The sequence below is a fragment of the Miscanthus floridulus genome, chromosome 13 (genome assembly GCF_019320115.1).
Source record: "Miscanthus floridulus cultivar M001 chromosome 13, ASM1932011v1, whole genome shotgun sequence".
Taxonomy (NCBI): domain Eukaryota; kingdom Viridiplantae; phylum Streptophyta; class Magnoliopsida; order Poales; family Poaceae; genus Miscanthus; species Miscanthus floridulus.
Genome location: NC_089592.1, coordinates 90,703,826 through 90,724,502, shown reverse-complemented (window position 1 = coordinate 90,724,502; position 20,677 = coordinate 90,703,826). Strand labels below are relative to the sequence as shown.

Below are 20,677 nucleotides of genomic sequence, written 5' to 3'. Positions count from 1 at the left end.
CACCCTCGCCGCGAGCCTGCCGTTGTACGCTTCGATCAGCTCGTTCGCCTCCTCCACGCAGCTTGCCCGTTAGCTCCCCTCTCAGCTACTCACTGCTAGCGCCGCCCATGACCGGCTTCGCGCAGGTGTACGGGACACCCTTCATCGACGCCGCCACAACGCCCATCACCCCGCCGGGCGTGCCAACGCCGCCCATGACCGGCTTCGCGCAGCAGGCAGAGAAGGAGAAAGCCGGCATGTCTAGCACCATCATGAGCGGGTTCCGCCCCGACGCCGTACCCGTGTACCGCGAGCTGGTGAAGGAGTTCGCCGTGTGCGACCGGTGGTTCGCGTCGAACCCGACGTCGACGCAGCCCAACCGGCTGTTCGTGCACTCCGCCACCTCCCACGGCCTCGTCAGCAACGACACCAAGGCGCTGGTGGCGGGGCTCCCGCAGCGGACCATCTTTGACGCGCTCCACGACGAGGGCTTCGTCTCCTTCGACATCTACTATCAGTACCCGCCGTCGACGCTCTTCTACCGGAACCTCCGGCAGCTCAAGTACGCGGGCAGCTTCCACGCCTTCGACCTCGACTTCCGGCGTCACTGCTGGGAGGGAAAGCTGCCCAGCTACGTCGTCGTGGAGCAGCGCTACTTCGACCTGGAGATCCTCCCGGGGAACGACGACCACCCGTCCCATGACGTGGCCGAAGGCCAGCGGTTCGTCAAGGAGGTGTACGAGGCGCTGCGGTCGGGGCCGTAGTGGGAGGAGATGCTCCTCGTCGTCACCTACGACGAGCACGGCGGGTTCTACGACCACGTGCCCACGCCCGCCGGCGCCGGCGTCGTGCCCAGCCCCGACGGCATCGTCAGCGCCGCGCCTTTCTTCTTCGGCTTCGACCGCCTCGGCGTCCGCGTCCCGGCGCTGCTCGTGTCGCCGTGGATCGAGCCCGGGACCATGCTGCATAGGCCGTCGGGGCCATACCCGACGTCGGAGTTCGAGCACTCCTCCATCCCGGCCACCGTCAAGAAGCCCTTCAACCTCAGGAGCTTCCTCACCAAGCGCGACGCCTGGGCCGGCACCTTTGACTGCTTCCTCACGTGCAAGAAGAAGGTACTGATAACTGGGTTCCACTAGCAGAGAGATGGGGACTGACGGGAGCTGCTAGCGCCGTTTAGCTGGGCAGACGGGGACGTCAAGTTCCATGCTGGCACGCTGAAGTGGCGTGCCACGTCAGGGAAAATGGCAAAATATTAGCAAGGTTACTGGGGTAATTTTATAATTGGCATGATAAAGTTGGCAAATGGAGAGGCAGCCACTAAGAGTGGCAAATAGTTAGATATCCCCTCTTCTTGTGGAAGTCGCTCGGGGCCTCCGGCCAGCTTGTTCGTCGCCCCATCTGCAGCCCTTACATCTGCCTCACCCGTGACAAGGTCCCTGCCTTCCCTGAAGACTTGGCCGCGCACGCCCAGCAGTGGATCCCCATGGAGGTGGAGCCCCCCCTCCCCACCGACAAAGACCACCACCCCTCCTTCCGTGCAGACATGACGTTGGCAGCTGGAGCAACCTCGCTCTGCTGGGTTGACCTTCTGGAAGGGATCTTGGTCTACAACCACAATTGGTATGGTACCCACGGTATTGCGGGAGTTGTATCTCCCTCTTTCTTTGAGGGGAGACGAGGGACATATTGGTGGCCACTTAAAAAAAAGGAGAGGTATTAAAAAACTGCTGGAGCAAGAAAAAAGCATAACTGTCCCCAATATAATAGTTTTATAGGGATAGGGGAGGTATCGTGGAACTGGAGATGCTCTTACTTCTCACTTACCCGCTACCTAAACCAGGTACTACTTCCTAACAGGTCCCTTACTTTCTTTCTTGCCAAAACAGATGTGATCAATTTGAACTAGTTAGACAATTTATTGAAATTCTAGCAAATGGGAGGGCATTCAACGTATCACTAGAAAATGTTAAGCTCCCAATTACTATTAAAAAGTAGTGATGGGGGTGGTGAAAGTAAGCCGCACTTCAACTGGCTGCTTGGACCAATCTTTTTTTTAATGTTCCATTACTGCTTTATATTATTCTGCTCTTATTAAGAGTTGGTGCAGGTGTAGTTAAAGTCTTAGAGATCAGGGAAGAACAAGGTCTGTGACCCAAAGTTTCTAGTTTCAGAAATCTACCATCAAATCTACCGGGCACACTTTCATACCGGCACCAAAAGATGTTGCTGTTACAAAAATTACGAATCCGTCACATTTACACAATCAACAGCCTTGTTCCTCCTGTGTCCTTGTCTTCTCTGTCGACCAAATTGGATCGTGCTTGAGGCACAACTACTACCGCATGGACCACTCACCTCTAGGCCAAATTGGATCCTCTGCTCTCCACTACTACTGCATGGACCACTACGGCAAACAGATCCCGGCCTTCTTCTCCAGTTGTGGTGTTGGCCTCGTTGCTCTGCTCCTCTTTTCTGTCCAGCCTGGTGCACACAGACTGCAGATTAGGCTATTAGAGGGAGGAAAGTAGATCGTGCTTGAGGCACAACTACTGCAGATTGACATAGCTAACTAATAGGTAAACAAAAAAAAAACATTTATAGATGACGGGATGGTAGATTTCTTAACCGCGGCATCTTCAGTGGTATTAAAAGTGTACCGGATTGGTTTAATGTTAGAATTCTTGTACCGGGAACTTTCTGTGTCATGTACCCAGTTCTTCGAAAACTCAAACACGAAGCTGAGCCTGAAAATGGAAGAGTACATCAAGCTAACAGTAGCACAGGCATAATTAACAAGCAAAGCTCTTTCAGATATCAGGTAGCAAACAAAGCTAACAAGTATATTCATGCTCTTCATCTTCCACCAAGGCACCAAGTAACATGAAAGATGGGGAAAATTTGTAGTGTGGCAAAATACAACAACAACAACAGCAAAGCCTTTAAGTCCCAAACAAGTTGGGGTAGGCTAGAGTTGAAACCCATCAGAAGCAATCAAGGTTCAGGCACGTGAATAGCTGTCTTCCAAGCACTCCTATCTAAGGCTAAGTCTTTGGGTATATTCCATCCTTTCAAGTCTCCTTTTATTGCCTCTACCTAAGTCAACTTCGGTCTTCCTCTGCCTCTCTTCACGTTACTATCCTGACTTAGGAATCCACTACGCATCGGTGCATCTAGAGGTCTCCGTTGCACATGTACAAACCATCTCAACCGGTGTTGGGCAAGCTTTTCTTCAATTGGCGCTACCCCTAATCTCTCATGTATATCATCGTTTCGAACTCGATCCCTTCTTGTATGACCGCAAATCCAACGCAACATACGCATAGCACCTGGCAGGTGGCTTAGTGGTGCCTAGATGCTGACTTGTTTTTCGTCATTTTGTGATACAATGAAAAGAATTCTGTATGGAAGGGATTAGTATTATAAACAGAAATTTCATAGGATAAGGCCTCGATTGTAGCAAATGCTGTATCGCAAAAGGGCATTTACTTGTTATAGAATGGTGCAATTTGGCCTTTATTTTTCTTTAGCATCAGTTTGGTCATCAATGTCCTTGTCACAGCAGCATTGTGCCTTTCTTTTCTTTTTTCATTTTTTTTTGTGTGGTTTTGAGATTGCGATAGCCTCCTCTTTTTGGAGCGGAGCTGGAATTTGTTTGTAAGGAGTCTCTATGTAACGGGGTCGTAGCATAAGTTATCATACGAGGCACTTGTCAGTTTCTGTTTTAACTGACATATCTTGTTCTTGTTTCTTCAGACAAGGGGTGATTTGTACAAGGTGTGCCCAAGGGGGAAAGAGGTTACTTGATGAGGGAGAATCAAGGAGTGACCCTGCTGCATGGTCTTCTGTCTGGATCTCCACTAATGCGCTTGTTGGAGTTTCTCCAAGTGTAGTAGAACCAGCTCTTGATTACAAAGCCAGAGCCAGCAGACGTGCTTCCAGTGGTGGGTTTGCAAACTTTATCAGCAAAACTGGACTAACCATGTCATCAATCTCTCCAGTGGCGGGTTTGAAGTGTGTGGTGGATGGAACTCAGAAGTGAGAATTAGGATATTAAGCTATTGTCGTGAGGAAACTCCCTTTTTTGTGAGGAGGAAATCTACCCCTTCATTAACAATTAGGTCTCTCGAAACGAAATTAACAATTAGGTAGTTGATCGGATGTATCCCTGACTTGTTTCCTAATTAACAAGCTTGGATGAATGTTATGTTATCTGTGATGACTACTAAGTAAGCAGCCAGGAGACCTTTGATGTACAATATCTATGTATTTTAGTGCTTCCCGCGCCCTGCCTCATGTCGCACATGGGTCCTTACATCCGCGTCTGCCTGCAAGGAAGGCTGCCTGTGATCTCCCTGATTTGTGTTTTTGTTTGGCGTGGCTAGCGGCCGGACATCTGGACGTCCACGCAGCCCGTCTCCGTCCGCCTCGTTCTGACTCGCTCGTGCACCCCACCCACGACGCTACGTCCGCTGCTCCTCACGTCTGGATGGACGGATGTGCAGCCCGCCCCCACCTCGCATGCGCACCCTGCCCCTGTTGCGCCCCGCTCCGTCCCTTGACCCCATCCTCTCTCTCCGCGTGGGCGGGACCCGAGAGCCGGCCCCTAGCTCGTTGCACCCCTATTCGTCGGTCCCCAGCTCTGCTAGCGCCCGGCCCGTGCGCCCATCACTCGCCGTGCCCTGTGAAACAATTGCAACATAAAACACATGAATGCAACATACGTCGAACACAGATTAAACATTTGAAACATACAGTTGCTACATATGTGTGAAACATATGCAACATCTAAATAAAACACTTGCAACATGTGTGTGAAACATATGCAACATCCAGATAAAACACTTGCAAACATGTGTGTGAAACATATGCAACATCCAGATAAAACACTTACAACATGTGTGTGAAACATATGCAACGTCCAGATAAAACACTTGCTGCAACATGCGTCTGAAACATATGACACATTTTTTCAAAACGCTTGCAACATACCACTAAAAACACTGCAAAAATATGCAACATGTGCAACATCTCGATCTACTTTGGCAACATCCATATGTAACAATTGCAACATACCTCTGAAATATCTGAAACAATCGAAATATACATTTGCAACATAGGGAAGGGGGAGACCGGGGCCGGTCGATTCCGGTCCTCGGGATGGGATCCGGCGGCGAGCGGTGGCACGCAAGCACCACTAGCACCGGCCATGCTCATGGGTGCCCATGGCTCGGCCGGGGAAGGCATGAGGTGCCATGGCACGTGCGCCCCAGCAACCATGCGAGGTCAGCTGCACGCCCGACGACGGTGGGCAATGGACGAACAACGAGGGAGCGAGCGGCGATGGTGACTGGGACGCAGGTGAGCGGCGCAGGGAGTGAGGGCGCACGGCGCGACCGACAATGGGGGAAGGGCACGGTGCGGCCACACGCTGCTTTGGAGCCGGGCAGGTAAGCATGGGTGGAGAAAATTTTTTTTTCTGAGAGAGATGGGCTCCGCCCCTGTGGAGCCGCGTGGAGACTTGAGTCACCGACGGACGCTCGCTCTGGATCATTATCATTTTTTGTGTGTTTGTGTGCGTCCGCGCACTCCAGCATCAACCTGGGCCCATCCTCGTCAGTGTTGATCAAATTTCTTTGGGTGATGAATGCTGAGGTTTCTTAATACCGTGAGGTAATCTTTTCCCGGCCGGACGAGTTTTAAAGAAGAAATTAACAACAATTTAGGCTTGTGCTTGTACACATTTAGGATCCTAAAGTCTGCTGGTCACCCAACTTTTAGTCACCTGACAATTAGTTTTAGCCACTAGTGCACTGATAACTAGCCCTAGGTGATCCAAATAGGATTGAAATCTCTATTCGTAACTGCCGATGGAGACACAGCTCTTGAATTTGGCTAGTAATGAAGTAGGAGTAGATGGCGGCTACATTGAGAGCAGAACCGATGATAATATAAGAAGTGCATGCATCGAACTCTATCCCTCTGTTTGAGTCAAACCGTGCTTGTACAAACAAATGATTTCAAAGCTGCAATTGGACGGTAAATTGAAAAGTGGGGTACATGGTGGTGGGCGAGATGGGGAATGAACCCTATCGACGCGCCCGACCATGATGGGCAGGCGTCCGCAGCAACGACGCCCCAGCGTCATGGTGGCGAGTAAGGGAGCACTGATTTGCAACGAGGAAGAGGACGAGGACACATGTGTGCGTCGCGGTGGCGAGGAGAGAGGAAGATGGCATCGGGCGCATCAGCGCACAGCGGTACGATGTTGGACGGCGGCGAAGGAGACGACCGACTAGCGCTATGTATTTTTGGGCTGGCATGGACCACTGAACCGGCCTGCCAGTTGTGTTTGGCTGGGTTTGCTCAAAAAAAGGTTGTGTTTGGTTGGGATCAGCGTTGCATTTCCCGACTGCAGACGATCTCGTTCCGGTAGACTCAGGTAAAACTTCATAAACCCTGCACTTCTTGGTTTTAAGCAAATTTAAAGCAATGCACACTTCTCACTTTCTTTGTTATTTCCTGACGGAGTACCTTATTGAATTCTTCAATCCTGAATTTGGGCGTGTGGAGGAAGCAGTAGTCATTGGGATACCAGTAGACGACCAACTTTAGTCCCGAGGTTTTAGCTTTGTAAAATTTGAAAGTGAGGAGGATATGACAAGTGCACAATGGAGCATGATTAATAAGTTGATGCTATCTTCTTAGCAAGATGATTTTTCTCCCCGGAGTTACTTGAGCATTGCTTCAATTGTAAACTAAAACTATTGTGAAGTTGTCAATCGATCTTTGTGCACGGTCTTTCAAGCCTTTTACTTTACATCTTTTTGTTTTAATGTTGAAACTATTGAAGCTAATTTTTCTAGAACATATTTAGACGTAAGCCAATAAACCACCAGTTTTTTTTGTGTAACTTTCTTAGGCCCCGTTTGACAGGGCTTCTCCATTACTTCAGGAGCCGTTTGGAGTCATTTTCTACAAAATAGAGCAAATGAAATGGCTCCACCGGTGAAGCTCTTAAGACGGGCTCTCAAATATGTTTGGGAAGGGATGGAGCCATATAGTGTCTTCCCTCGGCTTCACCTCGTCCACGTGGACACCATAAGGAGAGAGACCCATTCTGTCCGTGTCGAGGCGCACGGGCACGAGAGCAGAGGGCCGCGGTCACCGGCGCAGAGGGGTGCGGCTTTCTAGGGAGGGTGTGGGCACGGGGCCGGGGAGGGCGTGGGCCGCCGGGCTCGCAGGGCGTCGTACGTCGGGCACGAGAGCAGGGAGGGGCTCAGCCACCGGGTGCAGAGGGATGCGATTGCCTGGTGAGGGTGCGGGCGCAAGGGGTGCGACCGCCTAGGGAGGGTGCGGGCGCGGGGCCGGGGAGCGCGCGGGCCGCTGGGTGCCGGGCGCGAGAGCAGAGAGGGCATGGCCGGCCAGGCGTAGTCACGCGGACGGGCAGAGTGCTCGCGCGTGCCATCAGGGAAGAAGAACGAAACGAGCAGATAAAGAAAAAAATAGGAGAGGAGAAAAAGAAAAAGGTATTATGAAATTTTTATCTCTTTTGTGTGCCATAAGGAGCTGTTTTATCAAATGGTGTATTAAAATGTATTCAGCTCTATCAGAAGAGCTGTTAGTGGAGCTAAAGCTAAATAAAATGACTTCACTAGTGAAGTGGAGTCATGCCAGCTAGGACCTTATTACCAGTGGCATGCTTTGTCCATCACCACCACCGTGACCAAGCTGTCGCACGGGAGTCGGGAGGGAATCCACCCCGTCAACCTCTGGCTAGAGCTGCGTCCATGGCGAGCATGCCCCGATGGACTTCCATGTGCGTCTCTGCCTCGAGGGCGTGCCGATCCACGTCTCGCGACCGAGGACGTCGCTAAGAAGATTTTTTTTTTCTCTCGAGTACGTATTAAGAAAAGTCGCTAAGAAGATTATCGGCAAGTCCTGCTTGCTGCACTATGATAGTGTGATGTCGTAGAGGCCTGTCTGAACTCTGAACAGAGAAGATACTCGGTCTCTCAACCTGTGGCTGTGGGCATGGTGCATGGACTCACAACCCCAACAACATGCATGCATCCCGCTGATTGACCGCTTCAACCTCAGCTCCGCAACGCCCTCACAGAGAGAGAGAGACGATGGCCCACCGTGAGCAGCAAGCATGGTGCGGGGCCGGTTGGTCCATGCCTAGGATACCGGATCCGTGTCCTCCTCATCCACTTCTGATTCTGAATGAGGAGTCATCCCACCGTCGCGACAGGAGACATAGAGATAGGGACGACGACGACGACCGCTGACACGGTCGTGGTCGTCGAAGCAGATCCTCCTGGCTGCCCCGCTTCCTCGGCAACCTCGAGCCCTAAGCCGGCGCCGGCGGTATCGGGCGGCGCTAAGCCGCTGCCCCTCTTCATCTCGCTTGCCCTCGGCCTCGCCGTCCGCTTCCTCGTGCCGCGGCCGGCCCAGGTAACCCCGCAGGCATGGCAGCTCCTCTCCACCATCGCGGGGCTCGTCCTCGCCCCGCTCCCCGTCGGTGCGTGGGCGTTCCTCGGCCTCACCGTCACCGTCGCCACGCGCACGCTCTCCTTCACCGCCGGGTTCGGGGCCTTCACTAACGAGGTCATCTGGCTCATCGTCATCTCCTTCGCGCGCGGCTTCGTCAAGACCGGCCTCGGCGACCGCGTCGCCACCTACTTCGCCAAATGGCTGGGCCGCAGCACTTTGGGCCTATCCTATGGGCTTGTCATCAGCGAGGCTCTCATCTCGCCTGCCATGCCCAGCACCACCGCCAGGGCAGGAGGGGTTTTCCTTCCCATCATCAAGTCGCTGTCGCTATCGTCGGGAAGCAAGCCCAACGACCCATCGGCCAAGAAACTCGGCTCTTATCTTGTGCAATCGCAGCTACAGGTAATACACGACGATGCGCTTGAATGCTGGATGAAGCAGATGCATGCATGCAAGTTTTATATTAAGATGTTACAGTATTATGAATCCCGCTGTTATATATATATATATATATATATATATATATATATATATATATATATATATATATATATATATATATATATATATATATATATATATATCAGATATTCGTTCGGGCTCTGATGAACCTTTTAAATTTTGCTCCAGATGGATGAACCGGTGCATGTGCTTATTGACCTTGCATTGCTCTAAACTGTTGTACTCCGTAGTTGCTAATAGGATAGGGCCTAGTAATGGAAACTGTGCCTTAAGATTATTTAATGTCTTATAGGAATCCCCTTTGATGGTAATCACCACTGAAATGAAAAACTGTGTTCATTCTTGTCGACAGAATATCGTCGGTAGTCCTCCGAGGGGTATCCCACGAAGGTAGATTGATCGGCAAAGGAGCGTGAGATCAAGAATAAGAAGGCAACAGAGACACACGAGTTAGACAGGTTCAGGCCGTCAGTATGACGTAATACCTTACTCATGTGGTCTGTTGCTTTGTATTAGCTATCGTATAATATTTCGTGAGTTTGGAGGGGGTTCCTGCCCGCCTTATATAGTCCGAGGAGCAGGGTTACAAGTCGGTTAGATCTGAGAGATAACTGAAAAGTAATAACTAATTACATGAATCTTGGGATCATACATATCCTAATAGATCTCATAGTATCTTCAGGATATCTTCCCGGTTTCTTGCGAGAGGCGCCGAGCAGAGTCATGCCCCGCAAGGCTTCGCCTTGTGGGCTGGGCCATCCCTGGGGGCGCAGCCCATGTGGTCTGTCGTGGGCATCCGGGGTTGTACCCCCCACAGCTAGTCCCCGAGTGCCTTGTACCCGTTGTGCAACGCCGTCTTGAGCTCGTCCGAGCATGTGCGAATAAAACCGAGCAGCGTGACCTGTCGTCGAGCAGTGTGAGCCAAGTACGGCTTGCCATAATGGTGTAAGGAGCTCAAGTCCAGAATCGAAAATTTGTTCGCAGTGGACCAAGTATGCCCACTTAGAGTCCGACCACGGAAGTATGAGTCAATCTTCTTCCATAGGCATGTAGTCTTTGAGAAAAAATCTCGCACATTCACCGCAAGGTGAAGTGTGCCCACTTAGTCCCCGAGCCTGACAATAGATGATGTAGTCATGTGGTGCCAGGGTCAGATAGTAGAAGAATAGTAGAAAACCAGCCGAGCAGGCAGCCAGTCCCCGGGCGTGTCCCAAAAAGAGACAAAGCACATTCACCACAAGGTGAAGTGTGCCCACTTAGTCTCCGAGCCTAACAGTAGGTGACGCAGTCACGTGGTGCCAGGGTTAGAAACAGAAAAATAAACAAAGACCAGCCGAGCAGGCAGCCAGTCCCCGAGCTACAAGCGGAGATATCGGAGAAATCAAACCGTGGAGAAAAAACTGGAGTAATGGTTGTACAGTGTCGGTTACTGAGCCTCAATAAATGGCGGAGAAGTCGGCGATTATTCGGCGAGTAGCAACTGACGTTGGCGATAAATGGGCGACGTGGGCTGTGGTTGCGCAAAAGCCCACGTTATGGCCCACCTTGCTGTAGTGGAGGATTCGGAGAGGCACAAATCGTGGGAACGGTTTACCAAAAACCCTCAACTGCGAAGAGGTGGGGAAAATGCTTTATAACAGCGCCGCCGCACCTAGCGCTCCCACCTTTGCCACTTCATCTTCCTCCAAAGCTCTTGCATTTCTAGATTTGCATCCACAGTCGCCTCCGCCGCTGAACCCTAATCGAATCTGAGGGATGGCGCTGAAGAAGGGAAACGCCAAATCGAAGAAGACGAGCCCGAAAAAGGCGGGAACCAAAACCCGGTGTGACGAAGAGTGGGTGCCGTCGCGTATGGGAGAAGCGGAACTGAACAGATTGGTGGAAGCCGGCGTTCTTCCTGGCCGCATCATCGCTGGATGGCGGCCAGCCCGTGTTGAGTCCTTCCCAATGCCTAACACCGATGAAGTTGTAGTCTTTGAAGATTATTTCTGGCGTGGGTTGGGATTTCCTGTTCACCCATTCCTTAGGGATTTGATGGAGCTTTAGGTGGTCAGTTTGTGCAATCTCCACCCAAATACCATATTGCACATCTCGATCTTTATTCATTTCTGTGAGGCGTTTCTGGGGGTTTTGCCGCACTTCAACCTCTTCAGACACCTCTTCTGGTTGAAGAAGAAAGGTGGCAGTGGCTCCAAAGTGGTCAGCGGCGTCTATTTGCGGCTCTAGGATGGAATGGCCAGCGAGTACATCAACGTACCGCTGAACACTTCTCTAAAAGGGTGGAATTCCAAATGGTTCTACATGAAACAGAGCCACCCTGCAATCCGCTGCGACGTCCACCATATCCCAGAGAACCAGAGGAGCTGGTCGGAGAAACCGAACAGAGCCACCAATGCTGGTGTCTTGTACTATGTGTGTATGCTATGTTCTTCCTCTTCTTCAACCTCTAGCCATAGTGTGTGGAGACGGACAACGCTTGTCCATGGTCGGCTTAGCTAGTGGGTGCTCGACAACACTGATGAGTGGTTCACTCACCTGAGCCGGTGATCCTGTGGGCTAACAAGTGGTATTAGAGCCGTACGAGCACCGTCGCCAGACTAACCGCTGGCGATGATGGGCGGTTCAGAGATGGGCGACAGCAGTGGAACTGCTGTGGCTGCCCAGCCACGACCAAAGGTCGTTGTTCGCATGGTGTGGGAGGTCAGCGGCACTAGTTGGCCGACGCTGACTCGCACCAACTATGGGGAGTGGTCGGTGACCATGAAGGTCAAGCTCAGAGCCCGATGGCTCTAGAATGCTGTTGACAAGGGCACCGACAATGAGGAAGATGACATGTCAGCATTGGAGGCTATCCTTGCTGTTGTACCAGTGGAGTACAGGGAGCCGTTGGGGGCGAAGAGCTCTGCTAAGGAGGCGTGGGAGGCTGTTGCGGCGATGCGCGTCAGTTCCGACCGCACAAAGAAGGCGACAACCCAGCTTCTGAAGCAGGAGTACTCCAACCTCAAGTTCAAGGATGGTGAAATGGTGGAGGACTTCTCCCTCTGCCTGTAGACGCTCATCAGCAAGCTGAAGAGCCATGGCGCCACCATCGATGAAGAGGAGACGGTCTCCAAGTACCTCCACTCTGTGCCAGCAAAGTACATTCAGATCACTCTCTCCATAGAGATGATGCTGGACTTGTTCACCCTCGCCATTGAGGATGTGACAGGGCGTCTGCGGGCGGTGGATGAGCGCCTATAGCAGGCGACAGCAACAAAGGACAGCGGCAAACTGCTGCTGATGGAAGAGGAGTGGGCTGCTCAGAGGAACTCTGGGAAGGCAGCCTCCTCCAGCCACGGTGGTGATGGCAAGTGCTGTGGCAAGGCTTGTTCGGAGAAAAAGAAGCAGATCGACCCCAACGCCTGTTGGCGCTGCGGGAAGATGGGCCATTGGGCATGGGAGTGCCCAAATCGCAAGCAGGAGAAGAAGGCTAAGGCTCATTTAGCGCAAGCTGATGATGAAGATAAGGCCACTATCCTGATGGCGACGTTCTATGCACTGCACGACATCAAGGCCGAGGAGAAGGAAGAGGTGACGACGGTAGAAGGACCTGGGAAGGCCCTAAAGACTGTCAACCTCAACGAACCATGCGCCCAAGTCCACCTCGGACGTGTGGGCGTCGACCAGGAGCATCGGTGGTATCTAGACTCTGGTGCCAGTAACCACATGACGGGCTCTAAGGCATCCTTCTCCGAGCTCGACGACGATGTTATTGGTGCGGTGAAGTTTGGTGATGGCTCAAGGGTGGCTATCCAAGGGTGCGGCACCATCATCTTCAGGTGCCAGAATGGGGAGCACCGTGCGCTAACGGATGTATACTACATCCCACAGCTGCGTTCCAGCATCACCATCATTGGTCAGCTGGATGAGCGCGGTAGCGAGGTACTGATCAAGGATGGAGTCCTTAGGATCAAGGACTGGGAGCAGCGACTTCTCGCCAAGGTGAAGAGGTCCCTGAACCAGTTGTACCTGCTTGACCTAAAGGTAGAGCAGCTGGTGTGCCTGGTGGCAAGGCACACCGAGGAACCATGGATGTGGCATGCCTAGTTCAGACATCTCAGCTTTGACGCGCTTGGTCGACTAGAGAAGATGGTCTGGGGGCTACCCCACATCAAGCACGGAGGCGAGCTGTGTGACAGCTGCCTAGCCGGGAAGCAGAGGAGGCTACCATTTCCAAAGGTGGCCAAGTATCGCGTGAAGGACACTCTCGAGCTCATCCACGACGACCTCTGCGGGCCGATCACGCCAGCTACAAACGGTGGTCGGTGGTACTTCCTCCTGCTCGTGGATGATTGCAATTGCTACATGTGGCTGAAACTCTTGACGAGCAAGGATGAAGCGGCGGTGGCGATCAAGAAGTTCAAGATGCACGCAGAGGCCGAGAGTGACAAGAAGCTCTGCGTGCTGAGGACTGATCGCAGCGGCGAATTCACTTCGGTGGAGTTCGCTGTGTACTATGCGGATCAGGGTGTGGTGCGACACCACACCGCGCCGTACTCGCCACAATAGAATGGTGTGGTGGAGCGATGGAACCAGACAGTGGTCGACATGGCCTGATCCATGATGAAGGCCAAAGGCACGCCAGCAAGGTTCTGGGGGGAGGCGGTGACCACGACGGTGTTCATCCTCAACCGCGCTCTGACTAAAGCCCTGACGGGCAAGACGTCGTTCGAAGCTTGGTATGGGCGCAAGCCGAGCGTGTCCTTCCTCTGGACATTCAGCTGCATCGGCCATGTCAGGAAGACAAAGCCGAACCTCACCAAGCTAGAGGACAGGAGCACATCGATGGTGTTCCTGGGCTACGTGGAGGGTACCAAGGCGTACCGGCTCTACGACCCACGCGGAGACAATGTGCTTGTCTCGCGCGACGTCGTGTTCGATGAGAAGGTGGCTTGGGACTGGACCAGTCCAAGCATAGGGAAGCTAGCGGCTTCACCAGCACCTTCATCGTCGAGCACCTGGTCATCCATGGTGGTGGAGATGCTGGGGAAGAGGTGCCGAGCACTCCGGGAGGAGCGCTGAGCACTCCAGCGACAGTGCCGAGCACTACTGGGGCAGTGCCGAGCACTTCGGGATGGATGCCGATCACTCCGGGAGGAGTGCCGAGCACTCCTAGAGGGATGCTGAGCACGCTAGGAGTGGCACTGGGAGGTTCTGTAGTGGTGGCGACCACTCCAGGACGGGTGCCGAGCACTCCCGTGGCGGAGCCAAGAGGTCTTGCAGTGGTGCCGACCACTCCAAGACTGAGGCTGAGCACTCCTACAGTGGTGCCGAGCACTGCAGGAGTAGAAACGAGCTGTTCAGAAGTAGTGTCGAGCACTGCAACCAGGGTGCTGAGCACTCTTGGTGCTGTGCCGAGCACTCCGGCAGAACAGGAAACTCCATTGACGCCGATCGAGTTTGCCTCACCTCCAAGTGTCATCACTGAGTTCGTGGATGCCTTCCACGAAGGTGAGAAGGTGCGGTTCCGTAGGTTGGACAACATCGTCGGTGGCACAGGACCCTCAGGACAGGCTAGTCAGCCTCTTAATGACGCAGAGCTGCTGCTCGTTAGTGCAGAGGAACCACCCACGTTCGCGCTGGCCGAGCGGGATAGAAACTGGCGACGGGCGATGCTGGAGGAGATGAAGGTGATCGAGGAAAATGAGACATGGCAGCTCATCGATCCACCTCTAGGATGCCGTCCGATCAGCCTAAAGTGGGTGTACAAGGTCGCCCGAGGCTTTGTTCAGCGCGAGGGCATAGACTTCGAGGAGGTTTTTGCGCCAGTAGCGCGCATGGAGTCGGTCCGTTTGCTACTAGCCTTGGCAGCAACAAATGACTAGCGTGTCCATCACTTGGACGTTAAATCAGCCTTCCTCAACGGCGAGCTGACGGAGATGGTCTTCATCAGGCAACCTCTAGGTTTTGCCATCAAGGGAGAGGAGCATAGGGTGCTCCGACTGCGCAAGGCGCTCTATGGGCTGTGGCAGGCCCCACAAATATGGAACGCCACGCTGGGCGAGCTTAGGTTTCAGCGGTGCGCAACCGAGCACGCGCTCTACACGCGGCGATGGGGGAAGGAGGAGCTCATCGTCAGCGTGTATGTGGATGACTTGATCGTCACCGGCGCGCGCACGGAGGACATCAACGGCTTCAAACGCGAGATGGCGGCTCGTTTTTGAATGAGCGATCTCGGCGCACTCTCCTACTACCTCGGCATCGAGGTGAGACAGGGGAAGGAGGAACTCACGCTCGGTCAGAGCGCACATGCCTCCAAGTTGTTGGAGCGGAGCGGCATGGCTGAGTGCAAGCCATGCGTGACTCCGATGGAGGAGCGGCTGAAGCTGATGAAGGCCAGCACCACGGCGCAGGTGGATGCAACACTCTACAGGAGCATCGTCGGCGGTCTACACTACCTAGTCCACACGAGGCCAGACATTGCGTTCGTCGTGGGCTACGTCAGTCGCTTCATGGAGGATCCCAGAGAGGATCACTAGGCTATAGTGAAGCGGCTACTGCGCTACGTCAAGGGGACGGTGGATCAAGGGATTATCTTTCCCAAGACCGGCAGGAGTAGGCTGCAACTCACTGTGTTCAGCGATGCAGACATGGCGGGGGACATCGACGGATGACGGAGCACCTCTGGCGTGCTCGTCTTCCTCGGGCCGGCCCTAATTTCATGGCTGTCGCTGAAACAGAAGGTGGTAGCGCTATTTACGTGCGAGGCAGAGTACGTAGCGGCGGCCACAGTGGCGTGCCAAGTTGTATGGCTGCGTCGGCTGCTGGGCGAGCTGACCGGCGTGGAAGCTCATCCACCAGCACTGATGGTGGACAACCAGCTCGCCATCGCCCTCGCGAAGAATCCGGTTCTGCACGATCGGAGCAAACACATCGACGTGAAGTTCCACTTCCTCAGGGATTGTGTCGATGGAGGGCAGATCGTCATCGAGTTCGTCGAAACTGGTCGACAACTCGTGGACGTTCTCACCAAGCCACTCGGACGTTTTCGACTCACGGAGCTGAAGGAGATGATCGGCATGGAAGGGGTACAAGGGATAGCAGTAGGATTAGGGGGGAGAATTGTTAGAATAATCTACTGCTTTCTTGTATGAACACACAGCAAGGGGAAGGCGGCGCCGAAAGGCCCCCTGCTGTGGTACTGTAGCCGCGCGGTGGCAGGCGCCGAACGGCTCACCTACCGCACTGTAGCCACATGCAGGGACAGACGCAGAAGTCGGTCATGCTGTGTTATCTAGTTACTGTTGTAACATGTGCGCTGTACTAGGACTAGATGGATAGAGTTGTATAAATAGACTGCCACGACAACTTAGTAAAGAGAATTCAGATTTGCCATCTCCTATACAGTGCTTTGGCTAACGCTAGTGTCTTTGTACTGTGTGTGTATGCTCTGTTCTCTCTCTTCTTCAACCTCTAGCCATAGCGTGTGGGGACGGACAACGCTTGTTCGTGGTCGGCTTAGCTAGTGGGTGCTCGGCAACACCAGCGGGTGCTCGGCAAGACTGGTGAGTGGTTCACTCACCTGAGTCGGTGATCTTGTGGGCTAACATCAGTTGCTACTCTATGTATTTACCTTTTTTACTACAACCCCTCACTTCTTTGTCTACCTCACCCTGTATTCGTGACTACTGTCAATGTGTTTAAAGAAGGGAGTAATGGTAGTTTTCTTGATCTATATGGTTCTTAATGTTTGTGCCCACTCAAACTAAGTAAGCATTATGATTTGATGCGAAGGGTGTACTTGCAAGGTTAATTTTGATGTGCTAAGATACAACCATGATTAATCAATGCAGCAGTGAGACATCCATTTGTTTTAGCACAAACTAATTGTGGGTACAGATATTTTTCTTTGAACAAATAGAAATCTTGCATTTGAATTGGAAACTAGCCTCAAACTGCAAGTGTTCTTATACGTTGTTTATTGCATGTTTATGTGGACTTGTGTCCTCTGTAGTTGTACTAGTTATGTTTTCGCTTCTTAATCATTAGTGCACTTTCAAATTGATCAACGGGTTTACTGTGCTGGTTTCATGCCTGATTGACAGGCAGCTGCCAACTCCAGTGCTCTTTTCTTGACAGCGGCTGCACAGAACCTGTTGTGTCTGAAGGGCGTTAATATCACAAACCAATGGATTACTTGGTTCCAGGCTGCTTGCGTGCCAGCACTTCTTGGGCTTTTAGTGACTCCTTATTTGATTTACAAAATATTCCGCCTGAAATAAAGGACACTCCTGAAGCCCAAGCATTAGCTGCCGAGAAACTAAAGAACATGGGCAGGCCCGTAGATTGACAGGAGCAAGATGGGCAAGTGTTCAGGGCCTCCAAAATTTAAGGGCCTCCGAATTTGCAGTAAGTAATATTTGATCTGTTCTTAGTAGTGTAAGACCCATATATATATCCTGAAGCTTTATAATTAAGTGAAAGTATGCTTTGATTTTTCTCGAATTTTAGGGCCTCATCGTGTATTTTGTTCAGGGGCCTCTAAATCCTAGGTACGGCCCTGACATGGGTCGAGTAACAAAAAATGAATGGATCATGATTGCAACAATGCTTCTTGCAGTCTCACTATGGATTTTTGGGTAAGATTTTTCTTTTTAAAGAGGATTTTCTCCTTGAATTGACTTGCAATCTGAAGCTAAACTTTCAGACTTTCAGTAACTGAATTTTGTATTTAGTTTCACTGTTTACACTGTTCTTGGAATCACGCAAGTATATATACACACAGCACAAGAGCACAAGTATCTTTCTTGACTGGTGCTTGCTGTAGTTGTCATTGTGACAATGTTCACATCACAGAGCACTGAGCAGCATTGTTCTGTGTGTTTTCCCCTGAAAAGTTCCTTTATTAGTCTGTGGTTCCACTCATGGTTGTGGAGACAGCTAAAATATTCTTTTTTTCTTTATGGCCAAGAGTCAATATGGTTATTCAGTTTTCCTTTTTTTTTTATTGATGAGGAACAAAAAAAGGCTTATCCTATTTCTAATATTGCAGGCAAACTATTGGCGTATCCAGCGTTGTTGCTGCAATGATTGGACTCTCGATACTTCTTCTGCTTGGAGTGCTGAACTGGGAGGATTGTTTGAATGAGAAGTCTGCATGGGACACCCTAGCTTGGTTTGCTATTTTAGTTGGTTTGGCTGGGCAGCTTACTACCCTCGGGATTGTGTCCTGGATATCTAATTGTGTTGCCAAGGTTCTTCGATCTTTCTCATTGAGCTGGCCTGCAGCATTTGGTGTTCTTCAGGCCTCATACTTCTTTATTCACTATATATTTGCAAGCCAAACTGCACATGTTGGAGCTTTATACTCGGCATTTCTTGCCATGCCTTTAGCAGCTGGTGTGCCAGCTCTAATGTCGGCACTTGCTTTGGCATACAATGCAAACCTCTTTGGATCACTGACACACTATAGTAGCGGGCAATCTGCAGTATACTTTGGAGGTAATTGTGCTTTTCCACCGCTTCTGTTGAATAGCACATATTTTCCAAGTTTGCTTGCAATCCACCACGTTGGATTGGTACATTCCATACTTGTTTCGAGCCTGGTTTTCAATACCATTTTATAGGGCAGTTAATTAACTGATTAGCTTCTACAGTTCTACTGGTATTGCAATGTGTAGAACAGATTTTGATGCACCATCTTTTCCGTTCTTTTTGTCGATTCAATTTACTAATAGATCCTTTTTCTAGCATCAATTTCTATTTCGCTAGGTATGACAGTGTATTTGATCATGGAAAGTACCTTCAGATTTGTGCACACAACAAAATGATAATTCAAGTGGAGCCTTATAATGAAATGAAAGCACAAGCTGCTAGCTGCGCATAGACATATGAAAATTCTTTGCTTGTTTTATTAGTTGGGTCATCCTTATATTATAAGGGCTTTAATAAATAAAGCTTTAATATTTGTTCTCTGCTGAATAACCTGATGTTTTCCTTGTGCAGCGGGGTATGTTGGCCTTCCAGATGTATTCAAGCTGGGTTTTATAACAGCCGTAATCAATGCTGTAATTCGGGGAGCTGCCGGTGCATTATGGTGGAAACTGTTGGGTCTTTATTGAGATGAGTCTTGGGGCAGTGTAAGTACGTGAAAATCGTATCATATCGTTTTTCCTTCTGAGGTGCCTATGAATGCATAATAACCGAGGAACGCTCGTCTTTAGAAGTTTTTGAGCATTATCAATCTAGACTAGAAAGCAGATGAGTTTTCGTAGGTTGTAAAGACCGTCTTATATATCCTTTATTGATTTGATTGATGTAGCATCATATCTCCTCCCCACAAGGGAAATAAAAAGCATGAGTGACTTTTGAATTTTGATGACCCAAATCTTGTCTTATATTAAATCCATGATGATGAAGATTAAGTGCATGAATGAATATTGATTGATGCGTTAAATCTTGTGTTTTGAGGCCGCGATCGACAGCCTGCTTCCCCAAGCCTGCGTGTATGCATGAACAGAGCCGTAGTTGCCTGGCTGTATACATCAACTCTGTCTGCCCGTTTGTTTGAGCCACAGCCACTGGTCGCGTTGGTTATTAACCAACCTTGTGCTTGTACGCTAGCTAGCCTTGTATACAAGTTACAAACAAACAAATGATTGCAAAGCTGCGTGCGATTGGACGGTAAATTGAAGAGTGGATGCGAATGGGCGGACAGTCCAGTCCAGTCGAGTCTAGGTGGAGGAGAGCAATGCGGCGAGGCAAAGGCGGCCGGCGATGGCAAATGGCAGCGACTGGACTACTATCCTAAAAGAGAAAGGAGTACGTAGTAGACTTGGCACATCCGCCCATGTACACACGCTGCGCCCAAGGAGGAACGGAAGGGGACCAACACTTGCACTTGCCAGTGGCCGGTGATGGACTGATGGCGGGCGTCGTCACCACGCGGGCTTGGCGCTCGGGGAAGGGAAGCGAGCGTCGTCTTCTTCCGTTCCGCCCTCGCCGGTGGCCGCGTCCCGTCCACCCCGGCCGGGTTGCCACCCACTTGCACTTGCCACTTGCCAGGAAGGAACAAGGAATCCAACCAAGCAATCGGCCTCGGCCTCGGCCTCGGTGTAGGCAGACAGACCGCCAAAGCAGAGCAGAGAGAGATAGGCGACTGCTGGCGAGCCCACGCGGCGGGCGGCCGCATGGGTCGCCGTTCGGTCGGTGTCGTGTCGGTCTCCCTGGTCCCTGCCACGCCCACTTCGACCTCCATCTTTCTTTCCCGGTGCCGGCGCGCCCAACCTGACGGCCTGTCCTCATCTGCTCTGCTCCTCTTCTGCAGACGTGGTGGATCCATATACTGCACTATAGTTTTCCAAACGTACCGGTACGACACTACAAGGCACTAACCTGCCCTGGCACGGTATATCTGGGCACGGCACGTTAGGCATGGCTGATGAATCGTGCCGTGCCGTGTCGTGCCACCGTGTCCGACTTCAGGCCCAGACACGGCACTATCATTTCTGGAACGTGCCGTGTCGTGCCGTGCCGACTCCAGGCTCAGCGTGCCCGTGCCGGCCCAGGCACTAAACTGGCAAAACCCCTCAATGAACTCAACACAGCAATTCAAAGAGATATAAAATGATTAAGTTCACAAAAGATCAAAAACAGATCAGAACACAGCACAACAAAGAACACAAACTTTTGAAACTAAAACTAATTTAAGTATGAGTTGTGCAATGGCTGGCTCATTAAAAATCTGTTTAGTTAAAACTCA

General features: G+C 51.4%; 2 pseudogenes; both read left to right on the top strand.

Annotated features, from left to right (window-relative positions):
• Positions 1-92: 92 nt before the first annotated feature.
• On the top strand, positions 93-4,208 carry LOC136501637 (non-specific phospholipase C4-like; annotated as a pseudogene).
• A 3,997-nt stretch (positions 4,209-8,205) lies between these two features.
• On the top strand, positions 8,206-19,292 carry LOC136501639 (dicarboxylate transporter 2.1, chloroplastic-like; annotated as a pseudogene).
• Positions 19,293-20,677: the final 1,385 nt, after the last annotated feature.